Genomic DNA, 23,233 nt, shown 5'->3' on the forward strand with positions numbered 1-23,233 from the left:
TGGTTTCCTTTTACTTTGCGAACTAACACACTCTACTCTATTCTACTTCTAAAAAATCTCTCTCATCACATGCATTTTATTACAAACGGTTACAAACGCTTTTCAAAGTCCAACTTGATCGATCCAAGGCCACGTGTTCCTTTAATACGTAGGATTTGAAACTTTGCATGGTGGATGTTCAGCTAAGAGAGGTTTGTAGTAACACCTAGTTATTATTGTTAAGTTGATTATGAGCCAACCAATTTAAGTTTATTAATTTTGGTTTTTACCCATACACCAGTGCGTATTAGCACTTAATACTCAGTACTTGCCAGCGTCCTGTGAACAAATATCACAGGCATGTTACTCGTGTGGGATTCGAACCCACGACCCTTGCAATTCTAGAGCTGTGTCTTACCATCTAGACTACCGAGTTTGCCTGGTAGCTAGAGGCAGTTTGAATCCTATGTTTTGGCAGCGGGTAGTGTAATATATATAATAGATGTTAAATTTGCATCGGGATAAAGAATATTATTTGTGGTGTTTTACCCAAGCTACGATGTGTGTTAGCACTTTATACTCAGTACATGCCCTAGTCCTGTGAAAAAATATCATAGGCATATTACTAGGGTGGGATTTGAAACCCGCGACCCTTGCAATTCTAGAGCAGTGTCAATTTTAGTTTCATGTCCAAGGTCTGGACTCTACAAGAGACACTGTTTTTCTCCTAAATAAATATCTCCTGACGATGGTTGGAGCAAGCTAGTCGAAACGTTGAGACCAACGTTAATAATGATTCTATAAGCTAAAGTAGTAGTTCCAGCCAATTTTTTATACCTTCCGCCCAGGTAGTAGTTTAAAAGCAAGACAGTTCTTTTTAAAACTGAAAGTCTGCTGAACAATCCAATGAATTGTTTCCGCGGTAGTAGAATATATAGCAAGGCAGTTTTCTAAAGGACAAACTCTACCTAGCAAGTAGATACACACATGGTGTTACCGCAAACCAAATATTGATACCTGTCCATGCAATGCCTCAAATCATATAGTGCTTAAAACAGGCATTCAGTTTCATTCTCGTTCCCTTTTTTTCTCATCTACAGATCGAGTGAGCCAAGTCTCTGTTGGTCAAACTGAGCAAAGGAAATGTCTTCAAGCTGTCATTGTTGAAGCCATGGAGGACGTCAAGCAAACTGCTTAGACAACTCTGTCAACTACCTGTGTACAGGTACGACATCAAGTTGATATTGATAAAAAAAGTGTATAATCATATTTATGACATTGTCAGTGTTTACAAAAAGGTGGGTCAAACCTAGCCCTGGCGGCCTTACACTTTCGTATTACACTACAGTGACGTCCTGGATAACAGGGTTCATTTCTGAGGCAAAAATTTTTCAAAGCTTCATAACTCAAATCTTACCTGTAAGAAGCCACTTACTTCAACAGGTTCCCATTCCATGGCAGGAAACATTTTTCTAGGGTGGTTTTTGGTTTGTCATATATTCTTCACAAATCGGTCATTTGTGAAATAATGCAACTCCCAACATTAAAAAAAATCCGTTTTTGATCATATTCTCACAGTCTGTCGTGCGTATGCAAGACAATAGACGCATGATGCGCATATTTTGCATTGCTCTTGTGTGTTAAAGCTGTGCAGTCAAGATACGATGACCAAGAATTTATGCATCTTGCATCTTTTACTTGCACGCGAATGTATACACTTACACACGGCAGCAGACAACACTTTGAGAAAACGATCAATATGGGAATTTGTTTATGTTGGGAGCTGCATTACTTCAGGTAAACGGCGGATTTGTGATGAATATATACTGACCAATACTCACTGCTGAAAGATGTATGCTGCAATGGAATGTGGATCTGTTGAAATTAGTGGCTTCTTGCAGGTAAGATTTGAGTTATGAAGCTTTGAAAATTTTCCGCCCCAGAAATCGGCCCTTATATGTAGGACTCTGTATCTGTGTACAGCACAGAGGAAGAGCCCTATTTAGGGCTAGATCGAACCCAAGTGGATCACACCCAAGTATACAATACAATCTGGGAAGCTGCCCCTTTATAATCGGCTGTACTAATAAGAAAGAAGAAGAAGAAAAAAAATCTCATAGACTTTAAGAATTCCCAATGGAAGCCCTTTGCTCTTTGCACAACGAAAATGGCTTTGCCCTCTCAAACATAAAATCCCAGTCCCAATCTTTCTAGGTACAATGTGAACAATTTTGAGTTAAACAAAATAATAACAAGAGTGGGACTTGAACCTGCTTCCCGCAGATTAATTTTTAGGAGAGGTGACCCCTCTGTTACTTCCCAGGTCTTATCCTAAACTTGGTTGTGATCCAGTCCTGATACTTCACGGAGGCAACAAAACTGATATGCCCCCTGGTCACTGCCTTGGTGCCCTTGAAATGCTTCAGTATAAATTTGCAATTTCCTCATAGCATGACCATCTTGTACATCTTTTCATGGTTTTTTTGTTTTTATGTTCAACTTTTTTCCCTTCTTTCATTTTTTTTCAGATCAAATCCTAAAACATCCCCAACTGAGTGAGAAAGTTAAGGAATGTGGTTGCGTTGATCACTGCCTATGGCACCAGAGCTACCAGCCAATAATAAAGTCATCGTGTGGGAGCCCACCCACGGCAGGTGCCATCTCAGAAGACCCACCAAGACCATACTCAAGACCCTCATCGAGGATGCAGGACAGTGAGTGTCGAACCGCTCAACACCTTGTGCAGTCAATCAACCTTGTTGCAGGTAAGCCTACATAATTAAAAAAAATTGGCAGTGATAGAAAAGCTTCCTGTTCATAAGGAAAACTTTTTAAATAACTTTAAGTTACCCTGGTGAACCTCCAATGACTCATACCCCTTACGTCAAAAGAACCATCTCTGCCCTCACAGGTACCATTTACCCCTGGGTGGAGAGAAGCAACAATAGTTCAGTATCTTGCTCTGGTACACAAGTGTCACGACCGGCTCTGAAACCTCAGTCTGCTGAACAGAAACACCAGAGCTTAAGTTCGGTGCTCTAAACCGCTCGGCCGCGACACCCCACTTCTAAATTAAACTTCCCCAAAAAGCTGACAGTTTCCTTGTTAGTGTGTCGACGCTCTACCAACTAAGCAGGGTTTGAACCAATGACCTCCAGATTAATGTGCTGGCGTTCTACTAAAGGCCGAGTCATGCTGCAGTGTGACTCGGCCTTAACTGAACTATCTAGCCTGAATAATGGTGGTCTCCCTATTTTGTCAATATCTGTCTAGATGTTTTCAGTCAGAAGCCAATCAACTTATAACTGCTGTTAGGCTGGGGATCACACCCAAGTTTACAATACAACTTGGGAAGCGACCCTTATATTGGGATTATTTCAAATATCAAAGGAATAAACTCGGGCCTGGAATTTCATGAGGCCATGGTCTCTGTTTCCTCTGGTCTTTGCATTGGTGCCAGCCCCTTCGGAGGTGTCGTGGCCAAGCTGATAAGAGCACCGTCACCGAACTCAAGCTCTGACCTGTTCAAGGGAGTATGGGTTTGGGAGTCATGCACTGAACCACTGCTTCATCATTTAAAAAAACCAGTACATACTTATCGCAAAGAGAAGGGGCTCGCCCTGGTTGGTCTGGCAGTACGACTGTCTTCAATTATGAAGGCTGCACTAGTAAGAAAGAAGAGGAAGATGAAAATCCCATAGACTTGAAGAATTCCCAATGGGAAAGTTCTTTGCTCTTTGCCAAATGAAAATTGCTTTGCCCTCTGTAAAGATGAAATTCCAGTCCCGTAAACCAAAAGGGAAACTGATTTTTGGGTACAATGTTAATAATTTTGGGTTGAACAAAAATACTAATAACAAGAGCGAGAACTGAACCTGCTTCCTCCAGTTTAGCCTTTAGGAGAGGTGATCCCTCTGTTCTTTCCAGGTCATATCCTAAACTTAGTTGTGATCCAGGCCTGATACTTCATGGAGGCAACAAAAGTGATTGCCCCCTGGTCACTGCCTTGGTGCCCTGGAAATGCTCCACTAGAAGTTTGCAATTTCCTCATAGCGTTACCAAGGAGGAAATGTCTTGGTGCCCTTGTCTTTTCTAAAAACGAAGCTTACAGACAGGCCTGGTGATCCCTGGCTAAATGTGCGACAGTTAAAATGATTTTGCTCTTGAACATCTTTACATGGCTGTTTTGTTTGTATGTTAAACTTTGTTTTCCTTTTTTCATTTATTCAGATCAACTAATCCAGAAACATCCCCCCACTGAGTGAGAAAGTTAAGGATTGTGGTTGCGCTGATCGCTGCCTATGGCACCAGAGCTACCAGCCAATAAAGTCATCATATGGGAGCCCACCCACGGCAGGTGCCATCTCAGAAGACCCACCAAGACCATGCTCAAGACCCTCATCGAGGATGCAGGACAGTGAGTGTCGAACCGATCAACGCTTCGGGCAGTCAATCAACCTTATTGCAGGTAAGCCTACATAATTAAACATTTTTGGCAGTGATAGGAAAGCTTGCTTTTCATAAGGAAAACTTTTAACCAACTTTAAGTTACCCTGGAGAAACCTCCAACGACTCATACCCCTTCCGATTTGTTTTTTAAAGCTAAATCAGTGAAAAGAAATTCTCTGCCCTCACAGGTACCCATTAACCTGTGGGTGGAGAGAAGCAATAATAGTTCAGTATCTTGCTCAGGGACACAAGTGTCACGACCGGCTCTGAAACCTCAGTCTGCTGAACAGAAACACTAGAGCTTAAGTTCGGTGCTCTAAACCGCTCGGCCACGACACCCCACTTCTAAATTAAACTTCCCCAAAAAGCTGACACTTTCCTTGTTAGTGTGTCAACGCTCTACCAACTGAGCAGGGTTTGAACCAGCGACCTCCAGATTAACGTGCTGGCGTTCTACAAAAGGTCGAGTCACGCTACAGTGTGACTCGCCCTTAACTGAACTATCTAGCCTGAATAATGGTGGTCTCCCTATTTTGTCAATATCTGTCTAGAGGTTTTCAGTCAGAAGCCAATCAACTTATAACTGCTGTAAGGCTGGGGATCACACCCAAGTTTACAAAACAACCTGGGAAGCTGCCCCTTTATAATCGGATTATTTCAAATATCAAAGAAATAAACTCAGGCCTGGAATTTCATGGAGGCCATGGTCTCTGTTTCCTGTGGTCTTTGCATTGGTGCCAGCCCCTTAGGAGGTGTCGTGGCTGAGCGTTTAAAAGCACCCACTGAACTCAAGCTCTGACCTGTTCAAGGGAGTATGGGTTTGGGAGTCGTGCACTGAACCACTGCTTCATCATTAAAAACAAAACAAGTACATACTTATCGCAAAGAGAAGGGGCTCGCCCTGGTTGGTCTGGCAGTACGACTGTCTTCAATTATGAAGGCTGCACTAGTAAGAAAGAAGATGAAAAAGAAAAATCCCATAGACTTTAAGAATTCCCAATGGAAGCCCTTTGCTCTTTGCAAAATGAAAATGGCTTTGCCCTCTCAAAGATGAAATCCCAGTCCCGTTCTTTCTAGGTACAATGTTAATAATTTTGGGTTAAACAAACAAAATAATAACAAGAGCGGGAACTGAACCTGCTTCCTGCAGATTAATTTTTAGGAGAGGTGACCTCTCTGTCGCTTCCCAGGTCATATCCTAAACTTGGTTGTGATTCAGGCCAGATACTTCATGGAGGCAACAAAAGTGATTGCCCCCATGCCCCCTGGTCACTGCCTTGGTGCCCTTGAAATGCTCCAGTATAAATTTGCAATTTCCTCATAGCGTCACCAAGGAGAAAATGTCTTGGTGCCCTTGTCTTTTCTAAAAACAAAGCCAACAGACAGGCCTGGTGATCCCTGGCTAAATGTGCAACAGTTCAAATAATTTTACTCTTTGAACATCTTTACATGGCTGTTTTGTTTGTTTGTTAAACTTTGTTTTCCTTCTTTCATTTATTTAGATAACTAATTCAGAAACATCCCCCACTGAGTGAGAAAGTCCATAACCCGCAGCCAATAAATTCATCATATGGGAGCCCACCCACGGCAGCAGGTGCCATCCCAGAAGACCCACCAAGACCATGCTCAAGACCCTAATCGAGGATGCAGGACAGAGAGTGTCGAACCGCTTAACGCCTTGTGCAGTCAATCAACCTTATTGCAGGTAAGCCTACATAATTAAAGATGGACTATAACGGTACTCCTACATTAAAATCACTATCAGAACTTGTTTATGTTGTGTTCAGCTATCAATTCATTGTTGTGGTCATGTTTTTCTCCAAATAATTTTGCTACAATTTGACCGAAAAAATTTGACCTCGATTCTTCGATTTTGAAATTTCCCGCCCTGTACTGGTTCCCGGCTATTAAACCAACACTGAAATCCAAGCGGATTTGTAAACCAGCGGACGTCTTGAACGCGGTCAAAAAATGGTGATGTCATACCCATGAAGCAACGATAGTAAACAAAGATTACACCATGTTACTCCGTGTGTTGTGTATGCGTTTTCATCCACACTATAGGCGTGCGTGTGTGCTACGAAGCTTTTTGTTTTTAATGTATCAGCTATAAATACTGCCGACTATTTAGTTGTTTGTGGATGCACTAGAAGTTTCAAAGTTTGTGTAAGAAGCCTGGATCGATTCCGAAATTTAAACCTCTAAACATCGAGAGCATTCAGGGGGATCTTCTACCACCAGGCCCCAGCCAGTGCTGCTTGTGCATGCTACGACGTCGGCGGGGTCCCTCTGCCGTGGCCCTGGTCGCAAGTGGCCGTGGAACAGCAAAAGAATCAAGTGGCATTACAGAAACGAGAGGGAGAAAAGCCTGGTAAGTACTTGTTAATAATTTTTTTAATCTATTACTGAGAAACTATCTCCATTATTAATTCAGGCCCAATAGGCCTACATGTACATGTAATTGTAATAAGAAAAATAGTAAACAATCTCTACCCTTTTCATGCAAGGAACAATCATCTTGTTGTCAAATGACACGATGTGCATGCTCTGAATCTGACCCGACTACCATAAAATAGCTGCATAGTGTATTGACTCTGTTGAGTGATGAATCCATGTAGCCACCCAAGTGCTTTAGGCATGTTTATGCCCTGATTTTCCGTTTCTGGCATGTTCATGCTCAACCATGTGTGAACACTATATTAATCCATTTAAAAATTGATTGTTACAGTTAACAGTTTATTGGCCTCGCTGACATGTATTTATATTCTATGCTGGATTGCTGGACATTGTTTTTGCCAAAGCTGCCTAAGAATTGTTCGCTTTTTTTTTTTAAGGCACAGCTCAAAAATATGTTCAAACTCCCATCCATATAATTGCCCATCCATGGTCATTCAGAATTTTTCTCTCCTAATTCAGGAATTACCAATTCCAGAGAAGTTTAATCTGAAGTTTTCCTATAGCTGTGTTTATTGGCTTGGCACGGTTAATTATGGAGTATTTACTATATTTGAATTTGTAAAAGAAGGCCAGTTCTTTTTCAGCACTAGTTTTTTTATTTATTTATTTATTTTTTGTTTTTATATTTTTTTGTACAGAAATAACTCGCAGCTCTACACTACAATGAGAATGCAGGACGAAGACAATGCAGTACGGAGACATGCTAGCCAGAATTAGAAATGGAGACCTAAGATTCTCAATAGCACTTTAGGTAAGTAGTAGGCCTATGCATGCAAATTTTCAGAGGATCAGATGATTTCTTCATTTTTAGTTTTTCAGCTGCCCCTTTGAAAACTGTTCACGGTGGAGGGGGGGGAGGGGATGGGGTGTTGAATCGCAAGAACCCCCCCCCCCCACCCCGATCTGTACCTGAACAGTTTTGTACTAGGTGTAGATCTGGGGGAGGGGGGTGGTTGGAGGTCATGTTTTCTATCAGACATAAAGAAAACCTGCCCCTTGGTTTTGTTGCATGTGGACTCCTTTTGTACTGGTTTTGCGTTAACTCAAAAGAGAGATTGTCAGTACATGGTGTTACGTCAAACCTTCCGAGATTGTATTTCTGCCTTGTAAATTTTCAAGAAATCCCACATAACGATTATTTGGTTTTGTTTTTTATTTTTCATTAAACAGACACGCAAAGAATGCATGCACAATGCACTTGTTCATTGTCAGCAGGGTGACAAGACATGAAAACAACTCCATCCGCAGCTGATGTGTAACCCCTGTGTCATTGACATCAACCTTCACCAGCCGGAAAAGGATGCAACAGCTTTTTTTTTTTTTTTGGGGGGGGGGGGTGGGGGTTTAAAGGTAGTGGGTTCAACTTTGTTTGAAGAAAGAATGACCTGTGTCCAGTTTCATGGATCCCCAAATTCTGCGCTTACGATCACCGTTCTCTGCTTATGTCCAAACGCTAAATTTCTGAGCTTACTTTGTAAGCGTAGAATGCCTGGTATAAACCAACTATGCACCCATGACCGGCCAAAGCCAAAATTCGCTGGTAACCTGTGAAACGCGCTTGATGTAAGCACAGAATTCCCTGCTTCCACAAGTGCTGATTCTTTGTTTACAGTATGCAGATCCATGAAACTGGGCCCTAGCTAGCCTGTACACATTGATTTTTTGGTGGTTTTTTTTTGGTGGGGGGGGGGTCCATGGTAGTAGAATCAACTTTGTTTAAAGAAAGAATGACCTGTGCCCAATTTCATGGATCTGTTCACCACCAAAATGTGCGCTATGATCACGGTTCTCTGCTTACGTCCAAAGGCTAAATTTCTGCGCTTACTTTGTAAGCGTAGAATGCCTGGTATAAACCAAGTATGCACCCATGACCCGCAAAAGCCAAAATTTGCTGGTAACCTGTGAAACACGCTTGACGTAAGCACAGAATTTCCTGCTTCCGCAAGTGTCGATTCTTTGTTTACAGTAAGCAGATCCATGAAATTGGGCCCTAGCTTGTACACATTGATGTGGCTTTTTATTTTATTTTTTATATATATATTTTTTTTTGGGGGGGGGGTAACCAGGGTAGTACAATCAACTTTGTTTAAAAACAGAATGACATGGTCAGTACACAATGATTTTATTATATTCTTTTAATGTACAACTTAATTTACAATTTACAAAGAGAACCACAGCTAACTAGGTACATAACATGGCTTAGGTTTTCTTTTTTGGGGGGGAGGGGCGTTGACAGGGTTGTATAGTTAACTTTTTTTGATGACGGAATGTTCAGATGATTTCGCTATCACTAGGCAACCTTTTTTCAATTTTGATATTTTAAACTCAAAAATAAACTATTGTCGTTTGCAAATACATACAGTTTTAGTGTTGTCGTTATTATGGAGGTGTACATGGCTTCTGTTTTTTTTTTTTTTTTTTTTTTTTTTTTTATATTTCTGCTAACCAAGTTGAATGTTGTTACCATGTTAATCATAGTGTATTGTTGACAACAGGGGACAAGTTTATTGCACATAAGTGCTAAATTAATCAATTTGAACCACACACCTAATTTTATAAGCCATAGTAATTTACATTTTATGTCTTTCAGAGGGGTGGGTGGTTCAAATTAAATTAATCAATTTGAACCACCCACCCATCTGAAAGAAACAAAATGAAATAATATAAATGTACATTTATACGTAAATTATTATGGCTTATCAAATTATTTCTCACTCCCTTCGGATCATTATAACTTGGAAAATTGTTACGACTGAAGACAAATAAACCAAAGCAAAGCTGCCTAGTCCGTTGGTGGATACGAAAATCCTTCCACTGTACTGTACACGAGGGTTTGGAAACGTCCTTCGTGTTGCTGCCATCAAACATGATGTCAGTGGCAGCGGTTGAACGGACAAGATAGTCCTAAGCTCACCACTTGCTGATAATCATCATTGCAGTGTTTTCTGTAAAACAAAACAAAAGAATTCATACAAAATTATTAACAAAAGAATTCATACAAAATTATTAACAACAGATTTGTGGTTTGCATGGTGAAGTGTTAATATTGCATGTGTGTACCTGAATTGGTTTAAAACTATACCCATGCCAGAATGCAATCATAATCCAAAGTAGCAGTTACATACATGTACATGAGATATTTGTGTAGATGCACGTGTCAACCACCACGCAGTTACTTGGTGGAGAAAAACAACAACATAGGTTATCTACAATATCAGTTTAAATTGATAATGTATGAATTTTGCCAACAAAGTATAAAACGCAAGACAAAAATTACCCCTCCCCTCACATTTCTACTGCCTAAGTCGGTGCATGTGTTGTTCACATACATGTATTATAACGTGAATGGAGGTAAACAATAAACCTTGTCCATCATGTTTGTTCATGTTTTAATTTAGTCAAGGATAGCCTTCAACTATTTTTGGGAGCAGAAATAAATCGATCAAACGAAGCATCATTCAGTATAATTCATGAAACGTTTTGTGGCCTTACCAGTCTGTCTTTAGCCGTCGATCATCAGGGTTTGGCTCATCGTCTTTGGCCTGACGATCATCGTCCCCGGGCTGGTTAACTACATGTACTCATAACACGTCTTCGGCTTCTCTCTCGTCCGGTGAGCTCCCCTTATCGCTAGAGCCCTCACTTTCCTCTGAAATGCCTCCCTGACATGCCTTTTCCTCATCTATACTGTGGTTTTCCCAAGACCCGCTGCCATCGGACATTTTCGCTGTTTTTTGTGTCAAAAAAATGCAGCCTATAGTGTCCGATGTTATTCCACATTCAATGTACATGTAAATTGCACGCACACGATCGACCTGACACACTGTGTACAGAGCTTCGGTACGTGGTGTGACGTCACACACTGTGTATGAATGGTTCGTGGGTCACCGGCTTTTGCCGAAACTGAGTTTTCTGGGTCGGAGTACGCCGCGCGAATTTGTGTTTTTTTTTGCATGAAGGAAAAGGTTTTATTGAATACTACTAAAATATCAGTCCTTATTTTACATTTCTTGTACAAAAATAATAATATTGGCTATATCAATAATCTGTTATAGTCCATCTTTAAACATTTTTGGCAGTGATAGAAAAGCTTGCTTTTCATAAGGAAAACTTTTAACTAACTTTAAGTTACCCTGGTGAACCTCCAACGACACGTACCCCTTGCGATTTTTTTTTAAAGCTAATCAGTCAAAAGAACCATCTCTGCCCTCACAGGTACCCATTAACCCGTGGGTGGAGAGAAGCAATAATAGTTCAGTATCTTGCTCAGGGACACAAGTGTCACGACCGGGACTGAAACCTCAGTCTGATGAACAGAAACACAAGAGCTTAAGTTTGGTGCTCTAATCCGCTCGACCACGACACCCCACTTCTAAATTAAACTTCCCCAAAAAGCTGACAGTTTCCTTGTTAGTGTGTCGACGCTCTACCAACTGAGCAGGGTTTGAACCAGCGACCTCCAGATTAATGTGCTGGCGTTCTACTAAAGGCCGTGTCACCCTGCGGTGTGACTCGGCCTTAACTGAACTATCTAGCCTGAATAATGGTGGTCTCCCTATTTTGTCAATATCTGTCTGGAGGTTTCCAGTCAGAAGCCAATCAACTTATAACTGCTGTAAGGCTGGGGATCACACCCAAGTTTACAATACAACCTGGGAAGCTGCCCCTTTATAATCGGATTATTTCAAATATCAAAGAAATAAACTCAGGCCTGGAATTTCATGGAGGCCTTTGCCTCTGTTTCCTCTGGTCTTTGCATTGGTGCCAGCCCCTTCGAGGTTTCGTGGCCAAGCTGAGTCGAGCTCTGACCTGTTCAAGGGAAGATGGGTTCGGGAGTCATGCACTGAACCACTGCTTCATCATTAAAAAAAACCAGTTCATACTTATCGCAAAGAGAAGGGGCTCGCCCTGGTTGGTCTGGCAGTACGACTGTCTTCAATTATGAATGCTGCACTAGAAAGGAAGAAGAGGAAAATGAAAATCCCATAGACTTTAAGAATTCCCAATGGAAGCCCTTTGCTCTTTGCAAAATGAAAATAGCTTTGCCCTCTCAAACATGAAATCCAAGTCCAGTTCTTTCTAGGTACAATGTTAACAATTTTGGGTTAAACAAAAAAAATAATAACAAGAGCGGGACTTGAACCTGCTTCCTCCAGATTAATTTTTAGGGGAGGTGATCCCTCTATTCTTTCCAGGTCATATCCTAAACTTAGTTGTGATCCAGGCCTGATACTTCATGGAGGCAACAAAAGTGATTGCCCCCTGGTCACTGCCTTGGTGCCCTTGAAATGCTCCACTAGAAATTTGCAATTTCCTCATAGCGTTACCAAGGAGAAAATGTCTTGGTGCCCTTGTCTTTTCTAAAAACGAAGCCAACAGACAGGCCTGGTGATCCCTGGCTAAATGTGTGGCAGTTAAAAAGATTTTGCTCTTGAACATCTTTACATGGCTGTTTTGTTTGTATGTTCAACTTTGTTTTCCTTCTTTCATTTATTAAGATCAACTAATCCAGAAACATCCCCCCACTGAGTGAGAAAGTTAAGGATTGTGGTTGCGCTGATCACTGCCTATGGCACCAGAGCTACCAGCCAATAAAGTCATCATGTAGGAGCCCACCTACGGCAGGTGCCATCCCAGAAGACCCACCAAGACCATACTCAAGACCCTCATCGAGGATGCAGGACAGTGAGTGTCGAACCGATCAACGCCTCGTGCAGTCAATCAACCTTATTGCAGGTAAGCCTACATAATTAAACATTTTTGGCAGTGATAGAAAAGCTTGCTTTTCATAAGGAAAACTTTTAACTAACTTTAAGTTACCCTGGTGAACCTCCAACGACTCGTACCCCTTGCGATTTGTTTATTAAAGCTAAATAAGTCAAAAGAACCATCTCTGCCCTCACAGCCCATTTACCCCTGGGTGGAGAGAAGCAATAATAGTTCAGAGTCTTGCTCAGGGACATTGCCCCTGGTGATTGTTTTAAATTTCCGGCCTACATTTACTTAAACCGATGGAACTACTGGACTTACATTACCCCTTGTGATTTTTCAAATTATAGGCCCATTTTGGTCAAAACTGCTAGACTTACCCCTTGTGATTTTTCAAATTATAGGCCCATTTTGGTCAAAACTGCTAGACTTACCCCTTGTGATTTTTCAAATTATAGGCCCATTTTGGTCAAAACTGCTAGACTTACCCCTTGTGATTTTTCAAATTATAGGCCCATTTTGGTCAAAACTGCTAGACTTACCCCTTGTGATTTTTCAAATTATAGGCCCATTTTGGTCAAAACTGCTAGACTTACCCCTTGTGATTTTTCAAATTATAGGCCCATTTTGGTCAAAACTGCTGGACTTACCCCTTGTGATTTTTCAAATTATAGGCCCATTTTGGTCAAAACTGCTAGACTTACCCCTTGTGATTTTTCAAATTATAGGCCCATTTTGGTCAAAACTGCTGGACTTACCCCTTGTGATTTTTCAAATTATAGGCCCATTTTGGTCAAAACTGCTTGACTTCTCCCTTGTGATTTTTGAAATTTTGGGCCCAAATTTGATGAAACTGCTGGACTTACCCCTTGTAATTTTCCACATTTTTAGGCCCATATTGGTCAAAACTGCTGGACTTACTTACCCCTTGTGATTTTCCACATTTTTAGGCCCATATTGGTCAAAACTGCTGGACTTACTTACCCCTTGTGATTTTTGAAATTTTTGGCCCAAATTTGATAAAACTGCTGGCTTTATCCCTTGTGATTTTTCAAATTTTAGGCCCGAATTGGTCGAAACTGCTAGACATTGCCCTTTGTGACTTTTTCAATTTCAGGTCCAAATTTGTGTTGTGATTGCTGTATCATCAGAGCTGATACATTTTTTCTTGTTCTTTTTTTTTGTCTTCTACAGATCAAAATCCCGTCAGAGAGTGTCAGATATCGCAAGGAGTCAGCGTCCATCACTGGTAGACATGCACCACCTTGTTGTGTACTTTGTAATTATTTGTATTTTATAGGGATATAGTTAGAATTAATTGTGTGGTGAATCGCTCACACTTTTTGTTGTGTGGTAAATCGCTCACACTTTTTGTTGTGTGGTCAATCGCTGACACTATTGTTGTATGGTGAATCACTGACACTTTTTGTTGTATGGTGAATCACTGACACTTTTTGTTGTGTGGTGAATCACTGACACTTTTTGTTGTATGGTGAATCACTGACACTTTTTGTTGTGTGGTGAATCACTGACACTTTTTCTTGTGTGGTGAATCACTGACACTTTTTCTTGTGTGGTCAATTGCTCACACTTTTTGTTGTGTAGTGAATTTGCTGACACTTTTTGTTGTGGGGTGAATCGCTGACACTTTTTGTTGTGTGGTGAATTGCTGACACTTTTTGTTGTGTGGTGAACCGCTGACAAAATTTGTTGTGTAGTGAATTTGCTGACACTTTTTGTTGTGTGGTGAATTGCTGACACTTTTTGTTGTGTGGTCAATCGCTGACACTTTTTGTTGTGTGGTGAATCGCTGACACTTTTTGTTGTGTGGTGAATCGCTGACACTTTTGGTTGTGTGGTGAACTGCTGACACTTTTTGTTGTGTGGTGAATCGCTCACACTTCTCTATGTGATGATCCATACTTCCCTTGTGTGGTAAATCATCAAACTCACAAATTGAAACGTTGTCATTGCTTAATTAGTTATGTTTCTCTAAACTGTTCTAGCACTTTAATTTAGGCCATTCAATTTAGTGTGCTGATGCATGGAGTTGACAAACTTGGTTGCCATATAGTGGAGCCGGATGGGAATTTTTCCCCAAGAGGGTATTAGATAGGAGGGGTTTTGCCCATCTCATACATCAGCAACAGGTATGCAATATCTGATTTTTATGGTTTGGTTTTTTTAACCGTTAAACAATTTAAAAATACAGCACAAAATCTTGCTGTGCCTGGATTTCTGGAAATGTCAATTCTTTTATCAAAAATACAGAGTTGCATGCCTGAAATAGGAGACACTTTAGTGTCTCAATTCTTAGAAGTCAAACAAAATTTGATCTCAAGGGAAGGTACACGTTTGGTTATTACTCAATACAAATGTAAACTTAAAAACTGACTTGGTAACGAGCATTGGATAGCTGTTGATAGTATAAAACATTGTGGGAAACGACTCCCTCTGAAGTAACATAGTTTTAGAGAGATAGGTAATTTCTCACTTAAATATTAAAAGACTTCTAGCTAGAAGTCTTTTATTCCTATCTGAAAGCACAATAATCCGTCCAACAAGTTTGTTTTTTTTTCATCTTTTTCTCACAACTTTGATGACCAATTGAGCCAAAATTTTCACAGGATTGTTATTTTATGCTTATTTTTATGATGGGATACACCAAGTGAGAACACTGGTCTTTGATAGTTACCAAACGTTTACAGTGCCTTTTATATTTCCTGTTTATTTATTAGTTGAATAATAGTTTAATAGTTTAAACAATCTTGTAGACTAGTCAACGTGTCAGGGTGTCCTCACACTTCCTTTGTGTAATGAGTAACTGACACTCTCCCATGTGTTACTCTGGGGTCACACTTCCTTTGTGTAGTGAGTAACTGACACTCTCCCATGTGTTACTCTGAGCTCACACTTCCTTTGTGTAGTGAGTAACTGACACTCATTTGTGTTACTCTGGGCTCACACTTCCTTTGTGTGATTGTTAAGTACACTCGCTCACTCTGATTTGTGTTTAGATTTACCCACACTCCCCCCTGTGTGCAAAGTTACTTAATTGTCCACTTTAGTTTGTTAAGATCCATCCTCAAAGATATTTGATTCAGATTTGTACGTACCAAATTCACAAAACAAACTCTTTGAAAAAACTTCCCTTGCAGATAATCAGGGCACTCTGATTTTCTTCTTGGGAAACAGTTTTACCAGTCAGAGGCCACTCTGATTGAAACTGTTCAATGAAATTTAAACAATCTTTTGGCCGACCTTTTTGATCTTGATTTGAAAAAGACAAACTTTTTATTATTTATTTTTACTAACAATAAATTCTGAATCATATGTCTTTGTAATATTTAAGTTAAATGTAAGAGTTGCTCCTACCGGAAAATGAGACCATTTAAAAGAGTGAATTTTAAAACAATTATGACTTTTCTTCCAAGGACAAGCCATTAATTTTGTTTCACTTACCAAACATAAAAACAAAACTAGTGAAATATAAGAAAAACTTTCAAAAAGTAATGACTTTTCTTGCAAGCAAAGCCATTAACTTTGTGTCAGTGACTCAACATAAAAACAAAACTATGGAAATCTAAGTAAAAGTTTCAAAAAGTAATGACTTTTATTGCAAGCAAAGCCATTAACTTTATTTCACTTACCAAAAAAACCCTATGGAAATCTCTGTATCTTGCAGAGATATGGAAATTTCTACTGAAAAGAATTGCAATATTCATGAATTTTGTAATCAAGTGTTTTTTGTTAGTATTTTTTTCTGAAAGATATTGGATCTTTTAGATCTTAAGGGAAAATAACGTTTTGTTGTTTTGTATTTCTCAAGCTTTTGGTTCGGGTCGGGTTTTTTATTTAAATTTTCAAGATTTAAAATTATGGACTCATTGTGTAGGAGCAACTCATTTTGATGAATGTATGTTAGGGCCTCAGCCAAACCCTCTGAAAAACTCGCAGAGTTGTGCAAACACCTGTGCCTGTTGGTGGACCCCCTCGGCTGCCTGGAACAAGTGGTGGTCCTATGGGCCCGGGTGCAATGGAAGATATGTTTTCCGTTCAGTGAAATTCTTTTGGATGCACGACTAGTGTTCTCCTTCACTGGTGTAATGCCTTACAAAATTTGACGAGCTAGAGCGAGCATTTTTGGAAGCATGTGTTCATACTAGGGCCTGAGCTGGAAGGTAGTGGTTGGTCCCTAAAAAGTTCTGGTCGGCAAGATCTCTCAAGACGTCGGGATGAGGGCCCCTTATAATTTAGCCTTTTGTTGGTCACGTCATTCTTTTGTTTTTGAGTAAACAGGTTTGTACTGGGGATCTTTCATGATCATCAAAGGTGCCTTGAGATGTCTTCGCTTGAGCCAATGGAATCTGGACTTGGTGGATGATGAGGACTTCTATCCAGTTGATATGAGGGCTGGAGAAACATTTTCTGCTCGGTCATGCCACTTCACATTCAAAATATCTAGTAAGAACACCAATTTTATTGCCTTTTGATACCAAAGATGACATTGGATTCCTATAATTTGTAGTTGTTTTGAAGTGGTTGTTTTTAGAAGAGGTCAAAGGTCAGGTCTATGTCAAGGTTCTTAGGGTCTGGTCATGGTCAATGGTAAATTACTGCAGGAGATAAACAGTTTATTTTTTAAAGCAACGCCAAACAGAAAAATAACCATAAAAGTTTTCTAAAACTTTGCAACATTCACATCTAAACCTTAACATTTCTGAGACTATTTTTTTTTAAATCATACTAGGTTGATCTTAATTCTTTTTCAACGTACATCTAAACAAAAAGTTTATCTTAAAAAAATATGCTGTCCAAAAGCATATTCCCAACTAAATCTTATTTTAGGGTAAGAATTTTAAAATCAAACTAAATGTCGATCTTGCCAGGTAAACATTTAAGTCTTTGGAGAATGCAGGTTTTTCTTTAAACCAGACTAGGGTAGAACTTAATTAGTTTTCAACACGTCTAAACAAAAAGTTAATGATAAAAAAATGAGACTCTTCTAAAAGCTTAGTACCTTCACATCTAAATCTTACTTTGGTTATTCACGACTAAACATTTTTTTAGCATATAAATTTAAAAATCACACAAGGTAGAGCTAAACTCTTCGTACAGATAGCTTTATTATAAATGTTTGTACAAACTTGGGACATCACACTCAAATCTTAAAGGCACTGTACACGTTTTGTAACTGTTAAAGACCAGTGTTCTCACTTGGTGTATCCCATCATAAGCATAATTTAACAAGCCTTTGAAAATTTTGGCTCAATTGGTCATAGAAGTTGCGAGCAAATGATGAAAGAAAAAACACCCTTGTTGGACGAATTTGTGTGTTTTTTATATAGGAATAAAAGACTTCTAGCTAGAAGTCTTTTATTACTTTAGTGAGAAATTACCTCTTTCTCAAAAACTACACTACTTCAGAGGTAGTCGTTTCCCACAATGTTTTATACTTTCAACAGCTCTCCAGTTTTTTAGAAAATATTTGTTTTGATTAATTACCAAGCGTGTACCTTCCCTTTAAATAAGAATTTGAAAATCAAATTAAAAAAACTAAATGCATAAGACATTTAAAATCCTGTCTGAGGATATGGTTTTTAAAATCAGACTAGGTAGAACTAAACTGCATGTTCTTCAAGTTCAAGTTTGAGCAAGCATGTATAGTGGAATTTTTCAGCATTCAATCCGTTCTAGCTACGGATGTTTACTTGTTCAACTCAATCTCCATTATGTGTCAAGGGTCAAAAGTTGATCAGTCAAATTTAAATCAGTGCATGAAAGGTCATAGGTCATTTCAAGGTCATTTCAAGGTTTCCAAAGTGATAAATTCGTCTCAAGTTTTGTAGAAAAATTTACAGCACAAAGACTTCAAACAAAAAGGGCTATTTTTTTATACCAGTGATGCTATTTACAGAAAAAAAATAATGAACTTATGTGTTACCCAAAACAGGGGTTTGAACTCGCGAGTCAAAACAAGTTTCTAGTACAATCAACACAATTTTGAGTCAATCTATGACAACAAGTGAAACCAGTCCCTCATATTGCTTGATAATAGTTGAAGGGTGAAATCAAGTTTTGTCATGCTTTGTGGCTATTTCAGCGCAAACCAAGTGAAAGTATGTATTCAAAACCTTCAATTTAGAACACGGTTGTGCCCTAAATTGCAAAGGAATGAAGTCCCTATTTACATGTATTGGGTAATAATTTGAGGGGGAAACAAATGCAAAACTTGTCGGTTTTTTTCCTGATTAGTACAAGGCCATTAATGTAGTCGACGAAACCAAGCGAAAGTATTCCTTTTGAGAAACTTCAGTTTAGGAAACAGCTGTGCCCTAAATTGCAAAAAAATCTTCAGTCCCTCATTTTGTTAGATAATAATTTGAGGGGAAATAAGTTATACACAAGTTTTGTCATACTGAAAGGTCAATCATATTTCAGTGAAAAACTCAGCCAAATTTACTTTTTCCTACTGCAAGGATGAAAATGTTTGATTGTAACCAAAGTCAAAGTATTCTTAGTAAGATTGCAATTTAGGAAACAGTTGTGCCTTAAATTGCAAAGATCTTTAGTCCCTCATTTTATCAGAAAATATTTTTGGGGGAATTACGTGTGCCAAATTGTGACATTTGTCTCTCTTGCTAAGCTAAAATGTTAAACGAAAACCAAGCGAAAGCATTCGTAGCAAGTTTTCAATTTAGGAAACAGTTGTGCCCTAAAGTGCAAAGATCTTAAGCTCCTCATTTTATTTCAGAGGGAATTAAACCTTAACAGTTGTTGGGGTTTTTCTCTTTCTGCAAGGCCAAAAAGGCTGACGCAAACCAAGTTAGAGTATTCCTATTAAACGCCAATTCAGGAAACAGTTGCTTCTTTTTTTCCCCTTCTTATTCTTTTGTGGACATGCATCTTTTAGCGTTATAATATTCCTCTTTTTTTTTATCAATAGTCACAGTGCTCTTTTTGCAGTGTTTACTTCTCTTATTAATTACTTTCTTCAAACACAAATGCCCAAAATCTTTGGTTACAAATATTCAAAAAGGTCAAAAAATTTAGTTGAATTTTAGTGAGGTACAAATCATTGCTGTGTTGTGTAGTGGTCTAGAAAGTAAATCAAATGCTTCAGTTCTTGATCCATCTTAGCTAGTTGAAATGTTTTGTCGTATGGTCAAAGCCGGTCTCTTTTAGGATGGTAGACGTTATATAAATCCAATGTCATCTTTGTTTTCATTTATTGGCAAACATAGTGAGAAAATGTCACTATTCAGCTTCCTAAAACTGTTATAAAATTGGCGACTTTTGCATCAATACGTCAAGCATTTTTCTCAAAGCCTTTGGTACATGCAATGTGTTTTACACATCGTCAACTCTGTTTTAAATCAAAGTTGGCCAAAGAAGTTCACTTGTAGCCACTTTGTCAGTTGACTACATCTGACATCCAAATTGCAGCCCCATGGAAAGCAAGGGGGAAATTAGTGGCCATTGCAGAATTGTTTCTCCAACCAGCACATCATCATCTGGATAGAAGTCGTCATCATCTTTTGAGTTAGGATCCCATTAGAACAAGTGTCGACAACTCTCGGCACCACCAGTGCGGCTTGGTTGCGAGACAACAATCGGTGAAATCTTTGGCCCTTGAGGGCACCAGTTCATTTAAGCAAGCAACAACTACCTTCTGCTCAATACTTGCGTAAAAAAACAAAGCGCAGAATTGCGTCTAGCTCGTTTATATTTCGTGAGACATTACAACATTGAAGTAGACACTAGGAGTACATCTAATTGAACTTCACTGAACAGAAAACATATCGACCATTGCACTTGGGCCTTTAGATCATCACAAGTTCCAGGTGGCCGAGGGGGTCCACCGACAGGCACAGGTGTTTGAACAACTCTGCTTTTTTTTTGGCCAAATTTTTCAATAAAAAATTGGACATGACTCTCCTTGTAGTGTATGTTTTATTTGCCTTGACTCTACACCCCCCCCCCCAAACTTACATATTAAGGGCCCACCTTATCATGGTGGGACCCTCGGGCCGTTATTTTTGCCACAGTACAACTGGGTGCGTATACCGCTTTTAGCAAGTCATTTTGCGCAAGGAAACTCCAATTAAATTAATACACACCCAATTTATTGCATTGTGGGAAAACATGGCGGCCAATTAGATAATGAGACAAATAATGAGACAACAGTTTCGATTTCAGACGCATCAACTAATAGTTGACTTGTCCGTAAATAACATCAGCCTTTATTCTTTAATATATAGAATAACACATTTACAATTTGATACAGACACAAGGCAACATTTTAGGCAAAATTTGATTAGTACGCCAGGCTATAATCTTGTGGAATTTTGGGGGAAGAATTTGAGCAAAGTTGGATAAAAACGCAAGGCTATAGTCTTGTGGGATTTTTTGGCTAAATTTTAGCAAAATGTGATAAAAACGCAAGGCTATAGTCTTGTAGAATATTAGGGCACAATTTGATAAAATTTGATAAAAACGCAAGGCTATAGTCTTGTGGAATTTTGGGGGAAGAATTTGAGCAAAGTTGGATAAAAACGCAATGCTATAGTCTTGTGGGATTTTTTGGCTAAATTTTAGCAAAATGTGATAAAAACGCAAGGCTATAGTCTTGTAGAATATTAGGGCACAATTTGATAAAATTTGATAAAAACGCAAGGCTATAGTCTTGTGGAATTTTGGGGGAAGAATTTGAGCAAAGTTGGATAAAAACGCAATGCTATAGTCTTGTGGGATTTTTTGGCTAAATTTTAGCAAAATGTGATAAAAACGCAAGGCTATAGTCTTGTAGAATATTAGGGCACAATTTGATAAAATTTGATAAAAACGCAAGGCTATAGTCTTGTGGAATTTTGGGGGAAGAATTTGAGCAAAGTTGGATAAAAACGCAAGGCTATAGTCTTGTGGGATTTTTTGGCTAAATTTTAGCAAAATGTGATAAAAACGCAAGGCTATAGAATTTTGGGGCACATTTTGATAAAATCGCAAGGCTATAGTCTTGTGGAATTTTTGGGCACAACCTGAGCAAAATTTTACTAAAAACGCAAGGCTATAGTCTTGGGGAATTTTTGGCGATAATTTGAGCAATGTTGGATAAAAACGCAAGGCTTGTGGAATTTTTGGGCACTATTTAAGAACAAATTGATAAAAACGCAAGGCTATAGTCTTGTAGAATTTTGGGGAAAATTTTTTGCACAATTTTATAAAAACGCAAGGCTACAGTATTGTAGAATTTTTGGGCAAAATTTGAGCAAAGTTGGATAAAAACGCAAGGCTATAATAGTCTTGTGGAATTTTTGGCGATAACTTGAGCAAAATTTGATAAATACACAAGGCTATAGTCTTGGAGAATTTTCGGGCACAGCTTGATAAAAACGCAAGGCTATAGTCTTGTGGAATTTTGGGGGAAGAATTTGAGCAAAGTTGGATAAAAACGCAAGGCTGTAGTCTTGAGGGATTTTTTGGCTAAATTTTAGCAAAATTTGATAAAAACGCAAGGCTTGTAGAATTTTTGGGCACATTTTGATAAAATCGCAAGGCTATAGTCTTGTGGAATTTTTGGGCACAACCTGAGCAAAATTTTACTAAAAACGCAAGGCTATAGTCTTGGGGAATTTTTGGCGATAATTTGAGCAATGTTGGATAAAAACGCAAGGCTATAGTCTTGTGGAATTTTTGGGCACTATTTGAGAAAAAAATTATAAAAACGCAAGGCTATAGCCTTGTGGAATTTTGGGGCACTACAGCCCTGTGAACTTGTCAAATTTTGAGTGTTCACTTCAAATTTTGCCTGAAAATGTTCACAAGGCCTTGTCAAATTTTGCCCAAACATTGATAAAACGTTGATAAAAGTGCTGGCCTCACCCTTTCAAATTTAGGCCAATAAATGTTCGAACTACGTCACGCGCATGCACGTCGAGCAAGGCATGATGGGGAAAATGGTGCGGCGAGATCAGTCACCCCTTGGAACGAGGTTGATCAACCCCCTTTTTCCCCGCGGCCATTTTTTTTCTGAGCGCGGGCATCGTGTGTTCCACATGTGTGTGGTGAAAAAGCACATCTTTTGCAACTATTTACATCGAAAACCGACATCAAAATTCAACAGCTTCAACGATGAGAACTGCATGGATGTTCAGAGAATCTTCTTAATCAGGTAAATGATTCATTTGTTGATGCATAAGAGGAAATTTGATGGGGTTTCTAAAACAAGATTGTCTTGGCAATATCTCAACGTCAATTTATTGTCAGCTGATGATACCCAAGACAAATCGAAGAAAAAGAGATTGTGTTCAAATATTTATTAAACCACTGAATTCTCGCTCAATACAAGTGAGGAAAATATTGTCCAATTCCTTCAATGCAAGTGTTTAGAGTTAAATCGCAGGGCGCACATATTTGTCTTTGAATTGTTTTATTGTGTGTTGGGAATTAGATTTGACGACATGAAGCACTGTACCTGACATGTATATTTGGAGACAATTTAACTGAAGCATAATTTTCCAATGCCCGGTACTTTTCCTATCCGGATAACTTTCCGTATGGCGCCACCACTTTTTCACTCATTTTTACAAAAAGGGATATATCAATCAGGTAAATTAGATACTATATTATTTTATTTCGA

The 23,233-nt window shown here is 39.0% G+C and overlaps 3 long non-coding RNA genes across 3 annotated transcripts; 2 read left to right on the top strand and 1 right to left on the bottom strand.

The window, feature by feature from the left end:
* Window positions 1-1,084: 1,084 nt before the first annotated feature.
* Window positions 1,085-20,469, top strand: LOC139946251 (uncharacterized). The gene is made up of 6 exons (XR_011787226.1): window positions 1,085-1,204; window positions 2,508-2,744; window positions 4,210-4,447; window positions 5,931-6,133; window positions 12,384-12,621; window positions 13,789-20,469. It is a non-coding gene; the product is annotated as an uncharacterized lncRNA (long non-coding RNA).
* LOC139946453 (uncharacterized) lies at window positions 6,453-8,196 on the top strand. Its single transcript, XR_011787243.1, has 3 exons — window positions 6,453-6,799; window positions 7,524-7,636; window positions 8,056-8,196. It is a non-coding gene; the product is annotated as an uncharacterized lncRNA (long non-coding RNA).
* LOC139946116 (uncharacterized) lies at window positions 8,719-10,944 on the bottom strand. Its single transcript, XR_011787207.1, has 2 exons — window positions 10,378-10,944; window positions 8,719-9,830 (listed from the first exon to the last, which is right to left on the bottom strand). It is a non-coding gene; the product is annotated as an uncharacterized lncRNA (long non-coding RNA).
* Window positions 20,470-23,233: the final 2,764 nt, after the last annotated feature.

Source organism: Asterias amurensis, chromosome 13, assembly GCF_032118995.1.
Source record: "Asterias amurensis chromosome 13, ASM3211899v1".
Classification (NCBI taxonomy): domain Eukaryota; kingdom Metazoa; phylum Echinodermata; class Asteroidea; order Forcipulatida; family Asteriidae; genus Asterias; species Asterias amurensis.